Here is a 10,325-nt window from a genome sequence, read left to right on the forward strand (position 1 = left end):
TGGGTTTGAAGGCTCGTCCAGTGAGCTGCATCACCAGGTAATGTAAAGGATTGGTAGCGAAGCTCCCCTCACGGCCGATGAGAGAGAGTCTTGCGATATTTCAGGCAAGTTTGAGGTTTCAGAGCGTAGTAGCCAGATCGCACAGAGACCAGATTTGGCAGCTGGTTGCAGAGGCTGATGAGGGATGATGGCACTCAGGAAGGCACGGCGTTTGGAGCGGTTGTTGGAATGGAGCCCCTTTGATTCTTTCTCCTTGTGAAGCTTTAAGGCTTTGTCTTGGTTGCAGTTCTCTGTTGGGTAGCAGGCCTTCACCGGCAGGCTTCAGGAGGGCTTCTCACGGGCTTCTCTTCTCCTAGCCTATTGTTCTCCGCCTCTCTCTTCAGACTGATGCTTTTTCTGCCCAGGCTTTGTTCTGAGGTGCAGGTTTTATGGTCTAAAGTTCATGAATTCATGACCAGGAATTCGACACCTGAACCAATGGCTGACCATCCATTTGGCGGGCTTTAGGAGGGGTGTCTGTGGCAGTCCTTTTGGGATGTATGACCAGACTGATTCCCCTTTACTGATGATTTTCATTAAGCTGTCGTAACTTTTGATACCTACAGTTTTGTGGGACCCACTGACCAGATTTGAAATCAGAAGTGATACCAGCTATACCAGCCTGGCGGTTCACACCTTATACCATCTGTATTAATTAATTAACAATTACTTATATTATGTATGTTACTGACTTGCATCAGTACACGGTATAGGTTTTTTGGGTTGCACATCAAAAAATAGTACACTTCGGGTAAATTTTACAAACATTACATGACATATTCACATTCAAACAGCACATCTTATCCTTAGAGAGGTGTGGCCGTTAGTTTGTGGTAATACCAAGTTAAGTTGCACATCTGGGAACAACATATTTTGGCTGGTGTGGCTCATCCCAATTGACCTGCTCCCCAGGATGGATAATGTACACCTTAATTCAGTTCTTTTAATGTAACATACTAGAGCGTAAAAAGCTTGCTAACAGACCAAAAGATCAGATAAGGGCCACAGAGGAATGTGAGAAAAGGGGGAGTTGTTAAACAAAGCAAGAAAAACATCTGATAGTTAGGACACACTAAGATACCTGGTTACACTATTTAAGGTAGAACATATATGCAGTGGTAGCTATACATATTTATTTATTCAAATTTATATAAATGTTTAAGTGTGAGGGATAAAATAGGTGATACTCTGTGAACATGTTTATAAGGGTGGCACACAAAACACTAAGATTGTTTAAGGACACACACAAACATAACCTATAACATATCTGTATATTGAGACTAGTAGTCATGAGTAAATCAATGACGCACAAAAGCGAACTTAAAAGAAACTTTCTTTAGGGTGTTTGAGTGGTATGTAAGGCAGGATGTATGGGGAGGGGGATGTATGCGTTCCAAGTGAGGGACCCCTATCCTCGTGGTCCACTCTGCTGTCTGTAGGTCCCTAAATCTTTGGGGCATAAAAGTTGGCCTGCTGGCTTCACTTGTTATCTGTGTTTGAGTGTGTGTGTGTGTATGTGTATGTTTAAGTGTGTTTGTGTGTGGGGGGGTCACTAAAACCCCTTTGGTGCTTAGTCCAATGAGTACCTCTCGTACCAGGCTAGGCCTTGTCTCAGGCAACCTGGAATCTCAGCCCTGTAATATGTGCATGTGTGATCCTACATATTCCCCCTTTCGACTGATTATGGCATTGAAATCATTCAGGCGGCAAAAGCTGAAACAGGATCACCGACTTGCGATGAGGCAAACGAAACGCCCCATTGTTTGGCACTCTGGGTGCTACAGTGACAGGATGGACAAGGAGGAGGCGCAAGGGCTGGCGCCTGGCTTCTGGGACGGCAAGGAGTGGTGAACGCTATGTTGAAGAGGGTACTGACGGCTGCAACAGCACCCAGCAGGGCGCCCAGGAGCCTCTTAGGCTGTTGATTGGACTCAGGGTCACGGGCATCCTGGGTTCATCGGATACCTGTCCCACTAGTTTGGGGTCTCTCATGGAGGGAACGAAAACATCAAGGTCACCCAGATATTAGTAGTCAAGCCCACCACCTTGGGTTACCCTATCTACAACCTTCTTTCCTTCCCTTTCTCTTTGGTCTTTCTTCTTGGGTGTTTTTGGGGAGATTTCAGATTGAAAAATTGTTCTCCTTTTGGTTTGACTATGGCTTATTCCAAGCTGCTGGTTTAATCTTGAGCTCTGTCCAGAGAAGACTGGTTGATGGGTGTCTCAGGCTTTCTGTGGCCTTGGTACTTCCTGATTTGATTCTGATTAATCCATTTGAGGCATGTTTCTTGGGTGCCTCTGTTGGTTCTGATTCAGTAAGCCACAGGTGACAGTTTGTCCACGATCTCATGTGGTCCTGAACAGCATGGTAGAAACTTCCTGGAGAGTCTTTGTGCTAAGTTTAGTTGCACAAAATTATAGTACCAGATTTTGTCTCCCACTTGGAGTTCGCTTTTGTAAGGTTCTTTGCAGGTTTTGCTGGGTGAATGCAAAGGAAGCTCTGAAATGCTGGTGTAGGCTGTCCAGATATTGCTGCATGATGTAGGCTGTGATGAGATTGTTGTCACCAGGTTGGTAGTGCAGCTGGAGAGGGAGTGTCATTTTCATCTAGTCATCAGTTCGAAGGAGGACACTCCTGTGGACTTGTGGAGTGTGGCTCTGATTGCCATGAGCACCAGAGGCAATTTTATAGCTCAATCTTTCTGATTGGATGCCACATATTTCTTAATCATGCCGACGATGGTTCGGTTGGTCCATTCTACTTGGCCGGATGCCATAGGATGGTGGCTGATGTGGAACTGGGCTTTGATCCCCAACAGCTTACAGTTGTCCTGCATCACTTTGGCTGTGAAGTGGGTGCCTCAGTCTCAGTTGACTTTCAGTGGGAGGCCAAACCTGGAGAACACATGGTTCATGAGTTGATATGCCGTTGTCTGGGCTGTCTCGGTGGGTCCCGGGAGACATTCTGCCCACTTAGTTAACCCTCTGGGGTCGAGTGCAGTGTACTTTTCACGTCTATTTCAGTTTATACCTTGCTGAAATCTTCATGTAGAATCATGAAAACAATGCTGACTAAATCCGTAATCTGTCTTGTTTTCAAAACGTCAATTGTCGGAAGTATGAAAGTTTTTAAAATTAGGTTAAATTGGCAAAAAAGTAAACCATGTCACCTTTCCTACCTTACCTGCATTGGGGGCGTGTAGTGCCGCCCTCACCTGAAGATCGCTATTCGCATTCTAAATAGTCAAATTTCCGTATATTAAAATCTCATTTTCCTGGTAATTTGAATAACACATCGGTAAAACGCGATTCAGATACATCCCCTTCAGCGCCATAAAAGAGGGGGGGGATGTGGCCAGGTGTGAATGGCTCATGCATACACATGAAAGTTGCTACATATTCAATGAATGGAGCCCAGAAATAGTAACATGAGTTAGTTTTTGTTATTTATTTATCAAACTGAATATTGCAACTACACCATTTAGTCATCTTCATGTAGCCAAGACTTTGGTGATCAGATATCTGAGATCAAAACAAACTGCCACCATTGCTTATTATGTACTTTTATAATATTTCTGCAAGTGTTCCAAACTTCATTTTGCAATGTCTATAATTTGATGTCAAATTACAAATTTCACATAAATCTGACATATTTACAAAGTACACTACAATTAAAATGAGTTTAATGCCAAATCAAATATATAAGAAATAATTTATTTGCCATGAATTAAGTTTATGATATTGAATGAAATGTGTGACCATGCCCCAGTCAGTGAATGTGTTTTCCCTACCCCTAGACCCCAGAGGGTTAACTGACAGATGACCGTGAGGAAGTATTTGTTTCCACAAGCTGATCTCGTCAGGGGGCCTACCCAGGGACGGATTACGGACCCTCGCGAACGTTTTGCCCAGGGGCTCACACAACCCATAATCCGTCCCTGGGCCTACCCAGTCAATTTGCAGATCTGACCATGGGAAATTGATTCCCTGTTGCTGCAGAGGGACCTTGTGGTTTGAGTTTGCTGGTTGGAATTGCCAGCAGACCAGACATCCTTTCACATATTCTGTTGCATCCTGTTGCATTTTAGGCTAGTAGGCTACCTAACTAAGGGCCTCATAGGTTGTTTTGGCATTACAAAGTCCTGCACAGGGTGCGTCGTGGGCATACAGTAGCATGACTCCCCTTTGGCCCTAAGGAACCACGAGCTTTGGCAAGAGGTACGCCCTCGGCAAGATGATGAGAGGGTAAAGCCATCATCAGGTGATGAGGTCAGGAAAGGAGTCCAGGTCAGTTGTGGAGATTGAGTTCGTGTAGAGTGTTTTAAAAGTGTTTTTTACGTAAAAATAACGTTTTACGGTTTCTTTAACCTGAATGCCGGCATTGGTCTGGGCGTATAAACATACTAGTTATGTGGAGTACCTTAACACAGTGAATATGTATGTCAGAAGGAACTTTCATATGAAATTCTTGGAACTTTTTATGGTTGTTATGTCATTTATAGTTGATATGCATGAATAAAATAGATTATCATGCTGGATTTATTGCATTCCTTCTGCCACTCTTTTCCTGTTGTAGCACCATGACCGAAAGACGGAAGAGACTTAACCCAAAGAAACATGCCTGTACTGTTATTTCATTGAGAATTGATCAACACGACATAGTCGAAGATAGATACATAAATAAGTATAAGGGTGAGAATATAGTTGTATTGTTTTTTTTCTAAATATATAGCTGTAAATGTGTAACTAGATGTAAAGAGTTCCACAATATGGCACTGTTCGTTTAGTACAGTATTTGGCCAATTGTTTGTAAAAGGATTTAAAAATGGCTGTTGAAGTTTTGTCTGGCCTTGACAAATGTTTGGTTTGCCAGTTTCTGTTACCATTTTATTCTTCTTTAGTATGTTCTGGTATCTGGCATAAAACGTGTTTGGCCAAGACCACTTCTGATGAGCAGAGACTAAAAGCATGGGTAGGTTCAGGTTAATTTTAAGTACTGTATTCACAGTATAAAGACAGAGCTCTAAACTCTAAATTCACAAACCTAGCCAGTTGTGGTATTATTATGCAAGTTATATTCCACATGTAGACATTTTATTCTTTTTTTCCTACTAAATGCACACTTCAATCATTGTTTTTACTAATAAAATCTTTCTTGGTTCTCTGATTTGCCAGGATGTCCCGGAATCAAGTGAGGACAATGATGTTTCTTCTGGAGATGAACTTGTGCCAAACTCAGAGGATGATACTGATTGTTCTGTGTTGGAGCATGAAAGCAATGCAGCAGCATCAGATGTGGAGTAGCAGATGGTTATTATTGAGAAGACCACACCAGACAAAACCATAGAGTATACAAGGAAAGAGAACTCTGTGGACTTGGGTGAAATTTATAATGGCTCCTTAAACAAAATTTCTAAAAAGGCAGCATGTGCAGATTTAACAGCAACACTTAAATTTACACATAATAGTGCCTTAGTATCTCAGGGATCGGGATCTTTAAGTGATAGATCATGCAAACAAGAAAAATTATTCAAATTATGCAAAAAGTCACAATCCAAACTTGCCCGGCATTTCAAAGTACATGAACGTGGAGAGGCAGAAATTGCTACAGTTCTTTCCCTCCCTAAGGGTTCAAAACAATGCAAAATAATGCTGGAAAAGCTTAAGGACAAAGGCAATTTTCAGCATAATAGTGCTTTAGTATCTCAGGGATCGGGATCTTTAAAAGTGAAACGAAAGTCACAAACCAAGGGTGATTCAGCTAAATATGAATTCTGTATGTATTGTACTGGCATGTTTGTCAGAAAGTAAATATGGAGGCATACAAGGAGATGTCATAACAAACCTGACGCAGATGAAGAAGTTCATGGTAAAAGACGAATCCTTGGATTGGGCACAGTATGCTCTTCATTGACAGAAAGCATACCAGAGGGAGTTTGGAGAATGTTGCAAAACATGAATCAGAATGAGGTCACTGCAGTTGTGAGAAATGACTACTGAATTTTACAGTTGGCCCAGTCCTTGTTTGGCAAGAATGGCCATGATACTACTAAATATGAATATGTCAGACAAAAGCTCCGTGAACCAGGAAGATTAGTCATTATCCTTCGCAACAAAGCATAAATTCATAACTTAGAAGAAGCAATAAAACCAGCCAATTTGGAAAAGCTGATCTTGTGTGTCAAGGAAACAGCAGGATATAATCCAGAGACTAACACCTATAGCTCACCAAGCCTTGCATTAAAACCTGGGTACTCCTTGCACAAAGTCCGTGATATAGTACACTGTAGAGTGTCGATGTGCGATGATGATGAGTTGAAGAAATCTGCAAAAGCTGCTTGGATCAAAATGGGCTGAAAACATTTCCGTCTGTGCCGTGACAACTGTACAGGAGAAAAAGTTCAATAAATCGTAAATGATTCCACTGACTAAGGACGTGCAAAAATTGCACAAACACCTTCAGCATGAGGCACAGCATGCAATCAACGAATTAGGGGAGATGCCATCACCAGCTGCATATGCTAAGCTAGCCAAGGTCACATTAACACAGGTGATCTTATTCAACAACAAACGTGCAGGAGAAGTGTCAAAAATGACTTTTTTAGTCATGATCAAGCAAAAGTGCATGATGATGTTGCTCAGGGGCTTACGGAATTTGAACACAAAGTCTGTCAGTATTTCAGCAGAGTTGAGTTGAGGGGCAAATGCAAAATAACTGTTCTTCTAACCCCAGCAATGGTACATGCACTCACAATGCTTTTTGAACAAAGGGAAAACTATCATGTACCTAGAGAAAATACCATTGTCGGGATTCCCAAATGTTTAAGTCATTACAGGGGACAAGACTACTTTCGAAGTTTTGCTGGTGACTGTGGTGCAAAAAATCCTGAACACCTTAGATCAACTCAACTGAGGAAACAAGTGGCTATGGTTTCACAGGTCCTGAATTTAAAGAACAATGAACTCGACCACCATGCAACCTGGTAGGATAAGCGGTTTGGAAAATGGATGGATGAACTTTACCAACTGGCTGATTTCATGGATCATGATATCGGGATTCATAGAGAGTACTACTGCCTGCCAGAGTCTACCTTGCAAGTGGCAAAAATTTCAAAACTGTTAATTGCTATGGAAAGAGGGCAGCTACCACAACTCAAGGGCAAATTCATGGATGAAATTTCAGGTATTTAATTGATTAGTGTAAAAATAAGTAAGTGAATGTGTTAAATTTCATGATGACTTGACATGTAAATGTTTTCTGTTAGTTAAGCACTTTGCCAGAAATAGCTGAGTAAAATGGTAAAATAATTTTATGCAGTGAGGATGTGTCCTGTTTAATGTTTTCAGATGACTTAAGTGGCACAGACAGTGATGGCGATGAGGATTGCAAAAGTAGATCTTCAGCCAGCAGCTCAGATAGTTGCACTTTATCGATCCATCCTTTATTTACATTTAGCATTAGTAGTTGTTCTTTACCAAGATGTGCTTTGTTTACATTTAGCATTCATTATGAGTTTTTCCTTAAAGGTAGGTGACAGAGAGCTGATACATTTTATAGAATATGGTTTCTATCATTTATCTTCCAACATTTATTAGCTTGACACTCCTAATAATTTAACACCTATAATTATTCTAGAATTAGAATATAAAATTTTTACTTTATTAACCATTAAACTTTTACACAACCTTAACATTGTGTATAAACGTTTCTCTTTGAGTAGCCTGTGGCATACTTGCTCTTTCATGTTAGATTTACACATATAAAAGAAGCTTGGTTAACATGGAGTAAGCGTAATACGATGTAATCTCATACTAAGAATTTGGATCGTTCTGCACATTTTACAAGCAAGAAAATATTTAATCATCTAGTGTACTTATTTAACGGTTATATTTAGTCACTTTTTAAAGTTGTTTTACTGCCTATTTTTAGATGAAATGAATGTAAACCCCAAAACTACTAATACCAAGGAATCTTCACTAGAAGGTAAGACAGATTAGTGTTTTTCTCCAAACGAAATACAAAGGTTAGTACCATGTACCCAAATAACATGTGTAATTTCATCAAAGTTTCGTAATTCACCCAGTTGTTTTTCATCGCGTCCTATTTACTTATCTTCCTATTACTATATTTTGGTTATGGGATAACGCTACTTATTTTCTTTTTTATTTTTGAAGAATTTTTCAAAAATTGTCTATTACAGTTGTCTGTGGATTCTAAATTCAGTTCGATGGAACTTTTGATTTTCTCACTCGTAGATCGTGCCAATGAAACCACAAAGAGAAGGTGCAAAGTGGTTTGAAGGCCATGGACAAATAAGGAAGTAGTTGCTGTAATGAGGCATTTCAAACCCCACATATTGAAGGGTCATTTGGATTCAAAATTGGAGCGTTGGAGTGGAGTGGAGAAATGCAAGAAAGTAGAATATCCCGTTTTAGAAGGACGAATTGCCCAAAACATCCATGACTTTGTTAAAAATAGAGGAATGCAATTTGCAAAAAAACAATGAATTTTAACGTGGCTTGTAGTAATAGCAATTTTTTCAAATTGCAAGTTCTAATCAGATTTTTTTAAATCATTTGTGTATATGAGGGTAACATAAGTTTTTAAATGATTGAATAAATAAATAAATAAATAAATAAATAAAGACTTTTATAATAACTTGCTAGAATGTTTAAGCATACAGTTTTTAATATTGAACTGTTGCTGAATTCCTGTTCTTGCTTTTTGCAAGTATGCTTTTTAATTCCATGCGTCATGTGCTGTCAGGGTTTCGGGTAGCGACGGGCAAACAGGCGGGCAGGAAGCCGACAAGGATGAGGCAGGCAGGCGGAACACGGGGAAAACTGAGGATTTATTAGGGAGACGAGGGAAACAGTGACAAGGAGACATCTGACATCAACTAACATCAATGACAGACAAATGGCAGGGAAAGACGTGAACTGATATAGAACGAGACAGGGCAAAATAACAGGGTACAGCTGGATACGATTGGGGAAGCATACGTGGATAATCAGGGGGGCATGGCACACACGAGGATCATACCCATTAATAGGCATGACACATGCTGTATGTTACAGTACAGTATATTGTGAATGTTTTAGCTAATGAATTTTATAATTGTTGAACAGTTTGATTAATTTAGATATGGGAGTTTTGTGTAACCAGACCTTTCCGCAATGTTTGCAACGTAATGAAAAGCAGATGGTGAGTTACACGATGGCCTAATTTTATGCTGTGAATACATTATAATATTTTTTTCACAGTACAGTACCTGGTAATACAGACATTCCCAAAACAGGACCTATGCAGGTTATGTGTTATAGATATGATGTACATTCCTACTATTTAAGAAAACAACGATTGATAATATAGTAAGTCGAACAGATTTTTACTTGTTACATCTGATGGAAATGTGACATAAAACTGTAGGCTAACTTGGAATTTCTTATTTGTCCTTTTAAGCCTGGATTGTTCTTCTAAGACTGTATATGTTCATGTTTGTGTGTTGTGTATGAGATCTGCACTCATAAACCAAATAAATCCTTATTAACACTCTTCAGGTTGTGTCCCTGTAATGTTGTAACATGTCAGGTATACCATTTTCCATGATTCTAAAGTAAAAATACGAATTCTAACTTGGATGTATCTTTGCCAAATTTACAGTAATTTTTGGTAATTAGTTGCACACCAATAACATAAGTAGAAAGTGGTATCCCTGTAACCCAAGCATTGAATCAGGTGTCCCCATATACCATAGTTACCAGTATGTGTGTGTGTGTGTGTGTTAGTGTGTATGTTTAAGTGTGTTTGTGTGTGTGGGGGTCACTAACGAGTACCTCTCGTACCAGGCTAGGTCTTGTCTCACGCAACCTGGAATCTTAGCTCTGTCATATGTGTATGTGTGATCCTACAAATCCCCTCTTCAGTTATTTGTGCACCCGTGGTAAGGTACCATCTGAATCGTGTGGACAGGCTTCCACAGTAGTACAGTAAAATTCACTTATAACAGACTTCAACGGACCTGGTAAAGCAGTCCGTTATATCCAAAGTCCATTATATCCAGAGTTGCTGTATGCTAGGAACACAACCATAGGACACCATTTACTCATGCCACACCCCAGCAGACACACTTGTGGTATAGATTATTATATTGTACATGTAGTAATCCAACTTTACCTGACCAGATGTGTGACTATTAATAATCCCAACTACGTATCTGCGCTGGATATTACTGTCACCGCCTTGTAGGCGGAGCCTGCATGTCCGTTATAGCCGAATAAAAGTA

At 40.1% G+C, this 10,325-nt stretch overlaps 1 long non-coding RNA gene across 1 annotated transcript; it reads left to right on the top strand.

Annotated features, from left to right (window-relative positions):
• The first annotated feature begins 6,536 nt into the window (after positions 1 to 6,536).
• On the top strand, positions 6,537 to 8,621 carry LOC125704224 (uncharacterized). Its single transcript, XR_007381063.1, has 3 exons — positions 6,537 to 7,222; positions 7,970 to 8,023; positions 8,296 to 8,621. It is a non-coding gene; the product is annotated as an uncharacterized LOC125704224 (long non-coding RNA).
• The last annotated feature ends 1,704 nt before the right edge of the window (positions 8,622 to 10,325 follow it).

This window comes from Brienomyrus brachyistius, chromosome 1 (assembly GCF_023856365.1).
Source record: "Brienomyrus brachyistius isolate T26 chromosome 1, BBRACH_0.4, whole genome shotgun sequence".
Classification (NCBI taxonomy): Eukaryota; Metazoa; Chordata; class Actinopteri; order Osteoglossiformes; family Mormyridae; genus Brienomyrus; species Brienomyrus brachyistius.